This window comes from Theropithecus gelada, chromosome 1, assembly GCF_003255815.1.
Source record: "Theropithecus gelada isolate Dixy chromosome 1, Tgel_1.0, whole genome shotgun sequence".
Taxonomy (NCBI): domain Eukaryota; kingdom Metazoa; phylum Chordata; class Mammalia; order Primates; family Cercopithecidae; genus Theropithecus; species Theropithecus gelada.
In genome coordinates this window covers 8,918,783-8,934,592 of record NC_037668.1, presented here as the reverse complement: position 1 = coordinate 8,934,592, position 15,810 = coordinate 8,918,783, and the positions used below count along the sequence as shown (strand labels likewise).

The following is a 15,810-nucleotide window of genomic DNA, read 5'->3' as shown; positions in this document are numbered from 1 at the left end:
AGAATCATAAACTAAAGGGAGCCTTTGAAAACACCCAGCTGGTTTGTTTCCTTGCAGAGGAAAATCACACCTAAACCTGTCTAACCCAGAGATACTGACCTATTTTTTAAGACCTCTAAAAGCAAGGGTTCCACTGATGTTTATTGCAGAGAGATTTCTTACAAATCAATCATTATAAAATATCTTCAAATCAGTGTTTTCTAGTAGACTAATTTGTTTTTACATTTTCCTCTTTCTCTTGCTATTATCTTTCCGACCACATAAATTGTCTTCCTAATGAAGCCGCTTATTGTATCATATTCTGGGAGTGTATGTTCATCTGCTCCTGTAGTGTTTCAGCTCCTACTGCATTAATTAACTGCGCTTCCTCTATTATTTTCCTCTTTTTTGCATGCGATCCATGGCATTTATCCTTATATTGTTGCATAATGCTTTGTGCGATGGATGTGTTCTCAAAATCGTGTGCAAATCTAATCTTCGCAAATTGAGTCTCTTCAATCACAAGTGCCTTCCAAATGCATTTCAAATGTTCATTATCGAAAGTCACTCTGTGGGAGTTGGCTTGGTAGAACAGAAAACACAGGACCTTTGGGTCTTCTTCTTACAAGCTGCGTGATCTTTACTGGTGACTTAATGTACTTGAGCCCTAGTTTCTCATCCATGAAATGGGGATAAAAATGCCTCTTCTCAATATGTTGTTGTAGACAATAAATAAGCTAAGAAAAAATTAGTGCAACTTAAAAAATAGATGTCTTCTTATCTTTAAAGTGAAGAGTCCTCTTTAAAGACAATAATAGTCTCAAAAGTCTATTTTGCAAGTTCAGATGTTTTCACATCACATGTTCTTAAAGGAGAACACAAGCATATAATGACTTTGCTGTCTGGCTGTGGCAGCTTTCTACCAAACTTCTTGGATTCACGCCTCCAGAACCCCATCTTGTCTGGGCTGACTTTCTCATTTGCAGAGGTGAACATCTGCAGTGTTCGTGGCCATCTTGCTGTGTCCCTGCTTTTACCACTATGCTTGAGTTCTTGAAGCTTAAGTAACTTAAGCTTAAGGGATGTAACATCCCTTCTGTTTTCATTATCATTTAAATATCTCTTTCTGAATATCCTAACCTGCTCATTTCCATGTTATTTGAATCCTTTTTGTTTCCCCAAGAATCACCCATCTCTCCTACCTGACTCTGAGTTCCTTGAGACATCATGTCCACAGGCCAAGAGTAGTATATGAATGAATGGCTAATGACCCTCACGAGAAGTTCTTTCTATAGCCTGACACATCAAGCAATTCACTTCAACTCTCTGAGATTCCATTTTCTCATCTGTAATATTAGGATATGCAATGATATCAGTGGTTTCCAGGAGGCTGGGGTGCCTTCTCCTTGGGGGTCTATGATGATAGAAATGGAGCAATGTTTTTAAAAGCTCAAAAGAAAGTGTGTGTGTTGCCAGTTAAGGCTATGTTGGCTAATATGAACACTGTCTCTTGCTCTGGTTGAATGATGTCAACTCTGTGGGTATTGTAGATAAAATCATGTTGCTTAGCATGTGTATCCATCAAGATTCTTGGCTGCATGCAATAGAAACTAAATCTAGTTGACTTAAGCGGAAAATAATTGCTTCGGGAAAATGTCTGCCAGCTCCAGAGCAAACGAAAAGGCAGGAGGACTAGACTCTGGACATGGGCAGTAGCCAGGAAAAGCTGAGCAATGAGGAGCTCAGCCAAGGTCACATCACAGAAGTGGCATGGTTGGGATGCCACTGGACACCAGGCACTGACCCATGGAATCCACCAGGACATGGGATGCCACTACCCAGCAGACTGCATTCCAAACCATGGTTGCTGCTTTGTGTTACTTGCTCCAGATGCAAAGTCCCAGGTTGAGACCATCCAGTTGGCAATTTTTTTTTTTTTTTTAGACAGAGTTTTGCTCTTATTGTGCAGGCTGGAGTGCCATGGCGCGATCTCGGCTCACTGCAACCTCTGCTTCCAGGGTTCAAGGGATTCTCCTGCCTCAGCCTCCTGAGTAGCTGGGAGGCATGCACCACCATTCCCAGCTAATTTTGTATTTTTGGTAGAAATGGGATTTCTGCATGTTGGTCAGGCTGGTCTCAAACTCCCGACCTCAGGTGATCCACCCACCTCGGCCTCCCAAAGTGCTGGGATTACAGGCATTAGCCACCGCGCCTAGCCGAGTTGGCAAATCTTAAGTCTTGTGTGCTCTTGCCCAGCTGCTGAAGGACAGGGACAACAAGTATAAGGCTGTCAAAAACTCTATTTTATTAGGATTCCCCAAATATAAGAAGGAGATCAGCTGCTGGCCAGCCCACAAAATGAAACAAAACAAAATCCACTATGGTTGTTAAATGTTTGTTTTTTGTTTATTTTATTGAGACAGGGTCTGACTTTATTGTCTAGGCTGGAGTGCAATGATGCAATCATAGCTCACTACAGCCTCAAACTCCTGGGTTCAAGCAATCCTCCTGACTCAGTCTCCCAAGTAGCTAGGACTAGGACTATAGGCATGCACCACCACATCCAGCTTGTTAAACGTTTTTCATGACCAAAAAACCAATAGAACTTAACTGATAGTAGAGAAACATATTTTGGAACATGAGATCAATGGAAGAAAAAATAATGAACAGGTTTAAAGATTAAAAAAAAAAGATTGACTATAATAGGCGATCTCTAATGTTGTTCACAGACTTAGACGCCCCCTGCAGGCAGGATGAAGGAATAAAGACTGGACTGATTTTCTCAAGCCCTTTCTTTCATTGAATATATGTCATAATAATCTGGACTTGTAGAATTAATCACTGCTTAGAAATAGCTAGCTCATAGCTGCTACACATAAGAGAAAACAAAAGTAATAATGCCTTAAACATGGTATGGAGGTCCTATTGGTTTGAATGTGTCCCACAAAGTTCATGTGTTAGAAACTGAATCCCCAAACCAACATTATTGGGAGGCGGGATTTGTAAGAGGCTCTGCCCTCGTGAATAGATTAGTGCTTTTCTCACAGGGGTATGTTCCTGGATAAAAAGATAAGCTTGGACAGCTTCCTGGTCTCTCTCGTGTCCATGCTCTCTTGCCCTTCCACCTTCCACCATGGGATATTACGGCAAGAAGCCCCTCATCCGATGGAGGCCCCTGTACCTTGTACTTCCCAGGCTTTAGAACTGTAAGAAATAAACCTCTGTTCTTTATAAATTACCAGTCTCAGGTATTCTGTGATAGCAGCACAAAACAGACCAAGACAAGTGGTTTCTTTCACATAAAAGAAATCTGAAGGTGGGTAGGCCCAGGTTGGTGCCGTGATTTCATGGTGTCCATGAGCCCGGGCCTCTTTTATTTTTGCTCTGCCATCATTAGTATTACAGGGCTCCCATCCTCAAAGACACTTCCTTAAGGCTGCTGGAGGGAGGTAGGCAGAAAGGTGAAGGGAAAAAAGACAAGAGAGAACAGATAAACCATCTGACCCCTCTTAAGACTTCCTGGAAGTCCTGAGATCTACATTTAGATTTAACAATGTCTGCTTGCATCTTATTGACCACCCTTAACTGTAAGATAGCCTGGGCGTTGTGGTCTTTTATTAGGGTACATGGTCACTCAAATATTGAATGAGCAACTAGCAGTCTTCGCCTCCCCAGGGAAGTTTCAGAGATAGTGAGAAGTTTGATTTAGTGGCCTTTGACTCTCCCTTTGTTCCAACTCTGTCCCTCCCCTGAGTCGACTTTATGTGATATCACTTAGGACGAGGGAAGCTTCCAGGGAAGACACCAGCACTGAGGCGTTAGCACCACCTCTCTGCAATGTCTAGAGAGTGGTACGAGCCCTTTGAGGAGCTAGCTTCCTAGGAAATAACCGCACACTGAACATTTATTGAGCATTAACCTTCTGCCAGGCACTGCGTGAAGTGCTTTATCTCCACCTTCTTACCTCATCCTCATAAATGCTCCACGAGGTAGGCACAATTGTGCCCGTCCTGAAAATGAGGGAGCTAAGGATAAGTGACCGTAACTGATCACAGTTAGTGAGTGGGGACCAGGATGGAAACCTGTGTTTATCTGACTTCTGAGCCCAGGATCTTAACCAACCCACTGCAGCTGTGCTGTCCCATACAGTGTCACCGGTTCCACGTAGCTATATGCCCTTAGATTTAAATTAATTAAAGCAAAGTCAAATTTAAAATTCAGCTCTTCAACCATGCTGCTTACATTTCAAGAGCTCAGTAGCCGTGGAACACGTAGAACACAAGATCAGTGGAAGAAAAAAATAACTTTATTATTTTTTTCATTATTTCATTTTTTGTGGCTAGTGGTTACCATCTTGGGCAGCAAAGCCGTAGAACATTTATAACATCACAGAAAGTTCTGTTGGACAATGCTGTGCCAGAGGAATGGATCATTATTGATTTTCATTCATCATCACAAATAGGATGACGAGAAAATTTTTTCTTGCCCTAGCCTCTTTTCCTGTTTTCCAGCTGCCTTTTCTTGTTATATTATATAGCCCAGCCATACACGTACAAAGAGACGGAAGAAATTCTGAAAAAGAAAATACCAACCAAAGGTGAAAGTGGCCGCTTGTGATATTTCTGCTGCGACGATACTTTTCACTCTGGGGCAGGAGACCATTGTGGAGGGCACGGCAGGCTTGGTGGGGAGGGTGTTCCCTGGTGTCTGCAGTCAGCTCAGCTCACAGGGTGAGCACTAGACAGCATGAATTCCTGAACACAAAACCCTCTTATCTTTTAGTTCTGCTCTTTAGCTGTTCTCTAGTTGCCCTATTTCAGCACATGCCAAATGTGTTTCAGTGTAAACCTGTACTTTTAAAAGGTTGCAAAGCTCGTAGGTGCTGCAAAGTAAGGTTTTTCAGAACACATTTGCATCTTTTCTCAGTTGCTACCTTAATTACACATAATAAAGGTATTTAGTTATAGACAAATAGCTGATGAGCCTGAACTGTAATGAAAAGGTCTTGCCAAAAGTCATTTTCCTTGTCAAGAGAGAACTTGCTCAAAGACAGTGGAAAGCTGTGATTCATTCTTGTGCCACAGTGTTACTACAAGAAATTCAGTTCACTGGGAGTGGCTGGCGCACAAACTTCAAGCAGTGACAAAGTCCAGAGTTCTCAGCTGTTTTCTGTGGCCACCACTGATGCCTTGATTAGAAATGTGTGATGAGAGAAGACCAGCACCATTTGTGATTGGTTTAACAGGAATCAGCAAACTTTGCAGTTGACCATCTGTTTTTGTTAATAAAGTTTTATTGGAACACTGTCATGCTCATGATTTATGGCTGCTTTCATGAGACAACAGTAAAGGTGAGTAGTTATAGCAGACACTATATGGCCTGCAAAGCCTAAAGTACTTAATAGATGACCTTTTCCAAAGTTTATTGACCCCTGGCTTAGAAGGTAGGAGCTGGACTAAATTAGAGGTCTCCGCCCTATCTCTGTAGGAGGGCTGGCACTGACCTTTCCCTCTCACCTGGCCCAGTTGACCATCTCTGCCCTGCATGACAGCCCTACCTTCTTTCTGCCTAGCCATCTACCTCCTGGCTACCTGCAGTCTATTCTCCTCAGCACAGCTAGAGTGCGCCCCTTTGAAACATAAGCCATTTCATGTCACTCCCTTACTCAAAGCCCTTCAAGTGCTTCCCATTTCATAGACAGTAAAATCCAAAGGCCTTCAAGTGGCCTGCAAGGCCCTATATCAGATTCTCCGGCCATCCTAGCCTTCTTGCTGAGCTCGAACTGGCAGCACTGTCTCCACTCAGAGGCAGAGGTGGCTCACTTACCACCAAAAATGCCCATCATAGTGTGCCCTTGCTGCTGGAGGCAGCTGCCCGGAGAGATGCCTCAGCATTCAGGTGTGGCTGAGGACTGGTTCTCCCCAGCGGAACATGACACGAAGTGGTGCTTGTCACTTCTACTGGGGGTGTGAGGAGGGGGTGACTTAAGAACCATCTGTGCCTTCTCTACTCCCCATCTGCCCACTTATTGGGGAGGAGTTTTGGACCCTTGGAAATGAGAAAGCCACGAGATGGAAGTCGTTTGGATGTCAGGACCCAAATGAAGACTACTGTCCATCAACCAGCAACATCATGTTGAACTGGAGCATGAGCAAGAAATAAACATTTACTGTGCTGTGCTCTTATTGTGAAGTTTGGGGATGTGTTTGTCATGACAGTTAGTAGTAGTGCAACTCACATAGGGCCTTTGCTCCTGCTGTTCCCTTTGCCCGAAATGCTCTTCCGCAAATACTTGCATGACTTTCCACTTCCTTCAGATCTCTGTTCTGACAGCATCTTATACGAGCAATTTCCCCAGGTTACCCCAGATAAAAGAGCAGCTCACCCACCCCAGCATTCCTCTCTGCCTGACCCTCTTTTCCTTTTCCGTTTAGTACACTTTGCTTGGCATAGACTTTACCAGCTCGTGGCTCGGTGCCTGAGTTGTTTGCTGTCTTTCTCCCTCCATTAGAATGTAAGTTCCATGAAGGCTGCCATCTGGTCGGGTATTTCCACATGCCCCCACCACTTAGTATGGTGGCTGTCACAGTGTGGGGGTGCCATAAATGTTTGATGGACACGTAAAGAAATGAGTGAACAGACCAGCAAGCTGGCTGTCTTCCTGATTATGTACACAAGGATGAATGGGGAAAATAGCAAGGTTTAGGGTAGGCGGTAGAGAGGAGAGAAGAAAGCAGAATGACACAAGTGGGGTGATTTTGTTTTGCAGTTTTTAATATTAGGTATTATTTGATGCCAGAGACAATACATGCACCAGGCATGGGGGGGCCCAACTGTCAAGGTGCTGCAAGTCCATGGAGGCTTGAGACTGGGAAACAGGTGGCACACACTGGGAGCATGGCCGTGTGTTCTGCAGGGATCTCTGAGGCTCACGGATGAGCATCATGATTAGCCTGTGGGTCAGGGAAAGCTAGACAATCCCTAGGAGGACTCGGCAAGAAGGAGAATCCAGAAGAGGCGCTCCTGGAATCAGGAAGAGCAGGTAAAGTTCCACAGCCTGGTGGGTTGGAGGAGCCCTGAGCAGTATGATAGAGCATGAACCTAGAGGAAGGTGGCGGGGAAGGGAGGGGACGGCAGACAGGCCTGTGGGGCCCAGATCATGAACAGACTTGTTTGTTATACTAGGAAGTTTGAACTGTATGCTGAAAGCAATGGGAACCAAGCAAGAGAGGTTCAAGCGGGCCGATGGCACAATCAGATGTGCATTTTATGAGGCTCTTTCTGGCAGCAGCCTGTAAAAAAGATTGGCATGGATGTGAGATTAGAGGCCAGGTGAGGCAAATATTATCCAGATGTCCTAGGGATGGTCCAGGAACCCAGCACCAAATTGTTGTGAGACAATGCAAACCATGTGCCCTAGCTCTAGCCATGGGAGCCTGGGAAGCTATTTTCACTTTCTTTCTCCCTGTGCCAAGTTGAGGGGGTGGGTGCCATCTAGATCTAGTTTCCTAAAACCTCGGACTCCAGGAGAAGGCAAAGGTTTCATGCAATGACATCTTGAAACCTTGATTGGGCTTCATGTTCTGCCTTTTTTCACCATCCAGAGGGGTTCCTATAGGGATGGTGGAGCCCCGATGAACTATTACCACAAGCCAGTGCTGAGGCATAGGCCAAGGACCTTGAGGTCCAACCAAAAGGGAGGATATTTGGGAGGCCCAGGTACCAGGTCGATCATGTTTTAAATGAAGTGTCTAGGGCCTTAGCATCAGAGGGGTGGCCAGAGAGGGGACATTCAGGGTGTATAGACAAAGCAGCTGCATTTCAGCTGATTGGGGTTAGCATTCTCCAGGAGAATCAGCTGCATTTCAGCTGATTGGGGTACATCCTTCCCAGGAGAGGCCAAGGAAGACAGAGGAGATGTCAGGAACGGGTATCTGTAGCTACCCAAATGTCAACAGGAGATCTTCCGAGACTCTTGGTTTGCTCCCAGATGCTTGGTAGCTTTCATGTGGCAGTGTCTACACAACAGCAGAACTCTTGATAATTTTCCCTGAGCTCACCCACCCATGTGGCACTTGTTGAGAATTCCAGGAATGAGAGAAAGGATGGAGCGGGGTCTCTCAGGGTATGTAAAAAATACTTGGAGCTGAGCAGTGGGTGAACTCTAGGGGTCTGGCTTCCAACAATGAGTCATAAAAACTGGGAGAAGGTCAAGATTCAAGATAGCCCTTGTTTCTCATATGGTTTGTGCAAAGCTCCTGTGCTGTGAGAGAACATTCTGCATTCAAGGAGTTTACAGATGTTCAGGGTGGCTGGAATGAGAAATACAAGGAGGTGGGTGTATGAGTGAGGTTGAGAACAGAGGCCAAGTCAAACAGAGTTTTGCAAATCATGTCAAATATTTGAACAAATGTCTGAAACAGGTGCCCATAAGTGGCTTTTATAGGTTCCCTGTGCCTCTTGTTATACATGAGTGGCATGGAGATTTCAGTTAGAAGCTTAGAAGGTCTGGGGTTCAATGTGATGCTTTGATATATGTATATATTGCGGAATGACTATATTAAGCTAATTAACATATCTGCCACCTCACATACTTATCATCTTTCATAACGAGAACATTTAAAGTCTACTCTTTCAGCAATTTTGAAGTCTATAATATATTATTACTAACTATGGTCACCACGCTGTGCCATGCTGAGACCGTCTTAAAATATCTTTCTCTTGTATAATTGAAACTTTGTACCCTTTGATCAACACTACTTGTTCCCCACCCCACTGCACTCCTCAGCCTTTTGTAGCCACCGTTTGACTCTCTACTTCTAGAAATTCAACTTTTTTAGATTCCACATATAAGTGAGATCATGCTGTATGTGCTTTTCTGTGCCTGTTTCATTTCATTTAGCATTATATTATCCAGGTTCACCCATGTTATCACAAATGACAGAATTTCCTTCTTTTCAAAGGCTGAATAGTATTCTATTGTGTATATTGTGTGTACATACTACATATTCTTTATCCATTCACTGGTTGATAGACACTTAGATTGATTCCATGTCTTGGTTATTGTGAATGATACTGAAGTGAGAAGGAGAGTGCAGATATATCTTCAACAGACTGATTTCAATTTCTTTGGATATATACCCAGAAGTTGGATTACTGGGTCATCTGGTCATTCTAATTTCTGTTTTTTGAGAAAGCTCCATATTGTTTTCCATAATGGCTGTACTAATTTACATTTCCACAGTCAGTGTACAAGGGTTCCTTTTTTTTCCACATCCTCACCAACATTTCTTTTTTGTCTCTCTTATAATAGCCTGTTAGAAACAGGTGTGAAGTGATATCTCATTGAGGTTTTAATTTGCATTTCCCTGCTGTTGGCCATTTGTACATCTTCTGTTGAGAAATGTCTATTCAGGTCCTTTTCCCACTTAAAATATTGGATTGTTTTCTTGTCGTTGAGTTGTTTGAGTTCCTTATGTGTTTTTGATATTAACTCCTTAACAGATGAATTGTTTGCAAATATTTTCTCCCTGTTTATGGGTTGCCTCTTTATTCTGTTAGTTGGTTCCTTTGCTGTGTAGAAACTATTTAGTTTGTATTTCTGGTGCTACAGAAATACAGGGGTTCATAAGAAATGACTATGAACAATTATTTGCCAAAAAATTGGATTTTTTTGAAATCCAATCTAGCTGAAATGGATACATTTCTAGACACATACAACCTACCAAACTGAATCATGAAGAAATAGAAAATCTGAATAGATCAATAATTAGTAAGGGGATTGAATCAGTAATAAAAAGCTCCCCATCAAAGAACAGCCTAGGAATAGATGGCTTTATAGCTGAATTCTACCTAATATTTAAAGAAGAAAAATATCAATTCTTCTCAAACTCTTCCAAAAAATTGAAGCAGAGGAAATACTTTCAAATTCATTTTTCAAGCCTGCCTTTACCCTGGTATTAAAGCCAGACAAGGACACTACAAGAAAATAAAATTACAGGCCAATATCCCTGATGAACATAGATGTAAAAATTGTCAACAAAATACTAGCAAATTGGATTCAACAGCACATAAAAGGATCATGATCACCATGATCAAATGAGATTTACCCCTGGGGTGCAAAGATGGTTCAACATACACAAATCAATAAATGTGATACACCATATTAACAGAATGAAGGGCAAAAACCATCATCTCGATACAGAAAAAAAAAATTTGATAAAACCCAACATCTTTTCATGATTAAAACTCTCAACCGAAGAAATGTACCTCAACACAATAAAGGCCACATATGACAAGGCTATAGCTAACACCACACTCAATGGTGAAAAGCTGAGAGTTTTTCTTCTAAGCTCAGGAAAAAGGCAAGGACGTCACTCCTGACACTTGTGTTCAACATAGTGCTAGAAGTTCTAGCCAGAGCAGTTAGGAAAGGAAAAGACACAAAAGGCATCCAAATAGGAAAGGAAGATGTGAAATTGCCTCTATTGGCTGGCAATCTGGTCTTACACAGAGAAAATCCTAAAGACTCTGCCAAAAATTGTTAGAACTGATAAACAAATTTTTCAGTTTCAAGATACAAAATCAACATCAAAAATCAGTAGTGTTTCTATACACTAACAACAAATTTTCTAAAAAAACAATTGAGAGGGCCGGGAGCGGTGGCTAACACCTGTAATCCCAGCACTTTGGGAGGTCAAGGTGGGCAGATTACAAGGTCAAGAGTTTGAGACCAGCCTGGGCAACATAGTGAAACCCCATCTCTACTAAAAATACAAAAATTAGCCTGGCATTGTAGCGGTACATGCTTGTAATCCCAGCTACTCAGGAGGCTGAGGCAAGAGAATTGCTTGAACCGGGGAGGTGGGGGTTACACCACTGAACTCCAGCCTGGGCGGCAGAGCAAGACTCTGTCTCGGGCAGGGGATGAAAAAGCAATTAAGAAAATCCCAGCTCTCTGCTCCTCCCATTCAACAGACAGCTGCATCTTCTCGTGCAGCGCCAGCTGCATCCCTGAGACATCATGGTGAAGCTGAAGCCTGGACTCAAATGGGTTTGGCTGTATTGGGTGCCTGGTCACCAGGGCTGCTTTTAACTCTGGTAAAGTGGATATTGTTGCCATCAAAGACTGCTTCATTGACCTCAACTACATGGTCTACATGTTCCAGTATGATTCCACCCATGGCGAATTCCATGGCACCGTCAAAGCTGAGAACAGGAAGCTTGTCATCAATAGAAATCCCATTATCATCATCCAGGAGCTAGATTCCACGAAAATCAAATGGGGTGATGCTGGCACTGAGTATGTTGTGAAGTCCACTGGCGTCTTCATCATCATGGAGAAGGCTGGGGCTCATTTGCAGTGGGGAGCCAAAGGGGTCATCATCTCTGTCCTCTCTGCTGATGCCCCCATGTTCATGATGGGCTTGAACCATGAGAAGTAGGACAACAGCCCCAAGTTAGTCAGCAACGCACCCTGTGCCATCAACTGCTTAGCACACCAGGCCAAGGTCATCCATGACAACTTTGGTACCGTGGAGGGACACATGACCACAGTCCACACCATCACTGCCACCCAGACAACTGTGGATGACTCCTCCGGGAAACTCTGTTGTGACAGCCACAGGGCTCTCCAGAACATCATCCCTGCCTCTACTGCCAAGTCTGTGGGCAAGGTCATCCCTGAGCTGAATGGGAAGCTCACTGGCATGGCCTTCTGAGTCCCCAGTGACAACGTGTTGGTCATGAACCTGACCTGCTGCCTGGAAAAACCTGCCACATATGATGACATCAAGAAGGTGGTGAAGTAGCATCCGAGGGCCCCCTCAAGGGCATCCTGGGCTACGCTAAGAACCAGGCTTGTCTCCTCTGACTTCAACTGCGACACCCACTCCTCCACCTTTGATGCTGGGGCTGGCATTGCCCTCAATGACCACTTTGTCAAGCTTATTTCCGGGTATAACAATGAATTTGGCTACAGCAACAGGGTAGTGGACCTCATGGCCCACATGGCCTCCAAGGAGTAAGACCCCCAGACCACCAGCCCCAGTGACAGCATGAGAGGAAAAGACAGGCCCTCACTGCTGGGGAGTTTCTGCCACACTCAGTACCCCACTACACTGAGAATCTTCCCGCCTCACAGTTTCCACGCAGATCCCCTGAAGAGGGAGGAACCTAGGGAGCCCCACCTTGTCATATATCATCAATAAAGTCCCCTGTGCTCAGGAAAAAAAAAAACTCCATTTACAATAGGATTGAAAAAAAAAAAGTTCATTTCTGCTCATGTTGTCAGCAGCTGTGGCTCTGCTCTGCATGTCTTCTTGTTCCAGGATCCAGCTGTAAAGCAGACCCATCCTGAACACATTGTTTTGCGACTGAGGGAGAAGAGGGCCCGCAGACCCATGTGGTGCTTCTTCAAGCCACTGCTCACCAGGCGGCACAGATCACTTCTGCTTACATCCTGTTAGCCAAAGCAAGCCCCCTGTCCAGGCCTGAGGGAGTAGGGAGAGGACCTGCACCTCTCCCATAGGCAACAAAGGAAGGGTAAGGGATAACTGGGCACAAGAATAGGATTTGCCCCACTCCCTGTTTTTAAATGTTGGCAACTGAATTAAAAGTGTCATAAATGCTGGGCAGAGCCAAATAAAACACAAGAAACCACAAGCCATGGATGTACAACCTCTAATTTAAAAAGTCAGAAATGGAGTGAAAGCCTTGTTCTCTTCCTTGAAACATACACACTACCTCAGAGTCTGCCGAGTTGAACAGTCCTCTCAAAAAGGAGAAGTGGTTACTTTGCCTTTAACATTATGGGTGAATCTATACTAGCTCCTAGTATAACCCAGCACCCCTGTTTTTCTAGAGGTGGTTTGTTTTTTTCCTTCTCGCTCTCTTCTTTTCTCATTTCCCTGGCTCCCTTAGCCTTTCAGAAATGCAAATACAACCATTCTCCTCCCCCTCACCCGACATTCCCTACAGGGCAAGTTTTTCTAACTGTGTGCTCCAAGACAGATCTCTCCTGGAGAGCTGACGGTCGATTTGCAGACCAAAGCACACCCACCAAGGAACTTTTCCTTCCAGAGGTTGCCTCAGAACTTCCATCTTCCCAGGGTTGCCTCAGGGCTTCCATCCACCAGGAGGGCAAATCGAAAGCACACCCGCTTGGCCACTTTTTCAACTTACTTCTGCCCAGGAAGGTGCCAACTCAACACCAAGCTAGGAGGGGCACCCCTGCCCTTGCTCATTTCCTCCCTTACCCTATAAAAATCCCTGCTTTCTGCTCCCAAAGTGAAGCAGCACATTTTAAGGTAGGACCCTTTGTGCGCCTTCCCCAAGCTAACTTTGGAATCAATTCGCTTTTTTTTGTATCAGACCTTGCTCTTGTTAGCTGGACTCCACATGCAGTGAGCAACTAACCTGCATTTTAGTTACACTGGTAATCACTACTTCCTTGTGTAGGTGCTCATAAATTCTCTTTAAACAATTTATTTGTAAATATGACCCAGAATCTAGGTCATTTGCTGTTCTGTAATCTCCAGGATTCACCTTCTATTTCTTGCACTTAGGACGTTTGCCTGGGTCCAGTGCTATGGCACCAGTTTTGCTCACTACAGTCCCACAAAGATCATTGGTAGAACTAAGCAACACATTTGCAAGATTTCTTAGCACCCAAGGGTAAAATGTTTTCGGGCCAAGAAACTTGACACCGCCTCCAATTGCATGAAGCTCTTTTACATTTCTTTAACTACTTTTTTATTCTGAACCCTATCATTGTCATTAAGAACCATATGAGTAGAATCTGGAAGAAACTGCCATTCAAACCAGCATTAATTTTTGTTCAGAAAGAAGATGGTCAATTACTCAGGGTTCTCCAGGGGGACAGAACCAATAGGATACATATACATAGGATACGTATACATATATATAGGATTGTATACATTTGTGTATATATACACACATATATACATGTATCCTATTGGTTCTGTCCCTCTGGAGAACCTTGAGTAATTGTATACATGTGTGTGTGTATATATATGAGTTTATTAGGGAGAATTGGCTCACACAAAGGCAAAGTCCCACAATAGGGCTTGCAAGCTGGGGAATGAGAAAAACCGGTAGTGTGTCTCAGTCCAAGCCCTAAGCCTCAAAACAGGGAAAGCTGACAGTGCAGCTCCCAGTCTGAGACTGAAGGGCTGAGAACACCCCAGAGGCCACTGGTACAAGTCCCAGAGTGCAAAAGCTGAATAACCTGGAGTCAGATGCCCAAAGGCAGAAGGAGAAAAGACGGCCTGCTCTGGAAGGGAGAGAGAAAGAGAAAGCCCCAGCAAGCTGCATGCCCCTTCTGCCTGCTTTCTTCTGCCTGCTTTCTTCTGCCTGCTTTGTTCTGCCGCGCTGGCAGCCGACCAGAGAGTGCCCATCCACAGTGAAGGCGGGTCTTCCTCTCCCAGTCCACTGACTCATATGTCAGTCTTCTCTAGAAACACCCTCACAGACACACCCAGAAAAAGTGCTTCACCAGCCATCTAGGCATCCCTCAATCCCATCAAGTCGACACCTAATATTAACCATCACAGAATTCATCTGGACAGTCAGCCCTTGGGTCACACTTCATGGGTCTTTTTGTTACATACATGTGCCTGTAACAAGTGCCCAGTGTGCTCTTTGGAACAATTATAAAGTCATCATTATTCTGGATGATGATTTTAGGTTTGGATGATAAACGTTTTGTGTTGGTCGTGTATGTTTTTGAATATGGTCAAGCCTGAGCTACGTCTCTATAATTTTCTTGCTTTCCAGGAAGGAGTGAAATATTTCTTAACTCAGTAGGAATGTAGTGAATTACAGTGTTTGCTTATCCTTGCAGAGTGGAGAATGTTTTTTGCCAGAGCAATTGTTTGCAAGAGCGGCCAGCCCAGAGGACTACAGAAGGACATTCAGGCAGAATATTCACCTCTCCCTAGAAGACAGCTTATGAAAGAGAACTAAGTGTGTTCAATGGACAGTTTCTGCCCTTCAAGTGGCATTATTGAAGTATAATGACCCCAAAGCCCTTGAGACTATTGTGTTCTGATGGGACTGTTGTACTGGGTGCCACAGGATGAGATCATAGGCCTGGAGTGAGGGCCGGGTTTCCTGGGGGAATAGATGTCCCATCATTGGTCACCAGGGAGGAGCAGGTGTTCGGTAAGAAATAAGTGCAGGGAGGCAGCTTGAGAATCCCTTCCCCTTTCTGGGTCTTGGGAGGGGTGGGGCTGGGATTCCAGGCAGAGTAGACCTGATTTGAGGGCACTTAGACTGCGTGCAGTTGTGTTGGCTCACGCCACAGGACAAGATAGAAGCCCTGTAGGAAGACAGTGCAGCTTTGTCCAACAGAGCGCGGCCAAGCTGTGCATCCTGCTGGGGGCTGCCCTTGCTGGGAGAAAGGCATGTCTTTTTCTCGACACAAAGGTACCACCTACTAACCAAACCCTTACCTGACAAGGACCTGCCCACCAACTGGGATCGCTGTCTTCTAAGGTATCTGCCTGCCTTGTGGGTGGGGAGAGGGGACCCATTTTTCTATTTTTTTCAGCCCAGAGAAGCTTTTTCTGCCCACAAAGACATATTCTGCACGCCAAGCCATCAGACTGCTTAAGGTAGGTACATTTTCATCACTGGGCATTTCTAAATCTGAGTCTGAGGATCCTGAAATTCACAACATCTTTTAATTGTTGTTAGTTATTCTCTGCCTTGTTCTTTCTTTCACTTTTTAAAAAGTAAAATAGAGATAGCATCTCGCTATGTTGCCTAGGCTGGTCTCGAACTCCCAGGCTCGAGCAATCCTCTCCCCTT

At 44.4% G+C, this 15,810-nt stretch overlaps 1 pseudogene; it reads left to right on the top strand.

Annotated features, from left to right (window-relative positions):
- The first annotated feature begins 11,030 nt into the window (after positions 1 to 11,030).
- On the top strand, positions 11,031 to 12,005 carry LOC112632418 (annotated as a pseudogene).
- The last annotated feature ends 3,805 nt before the right edge of the window (positions 12,006 to 15,810 follow it).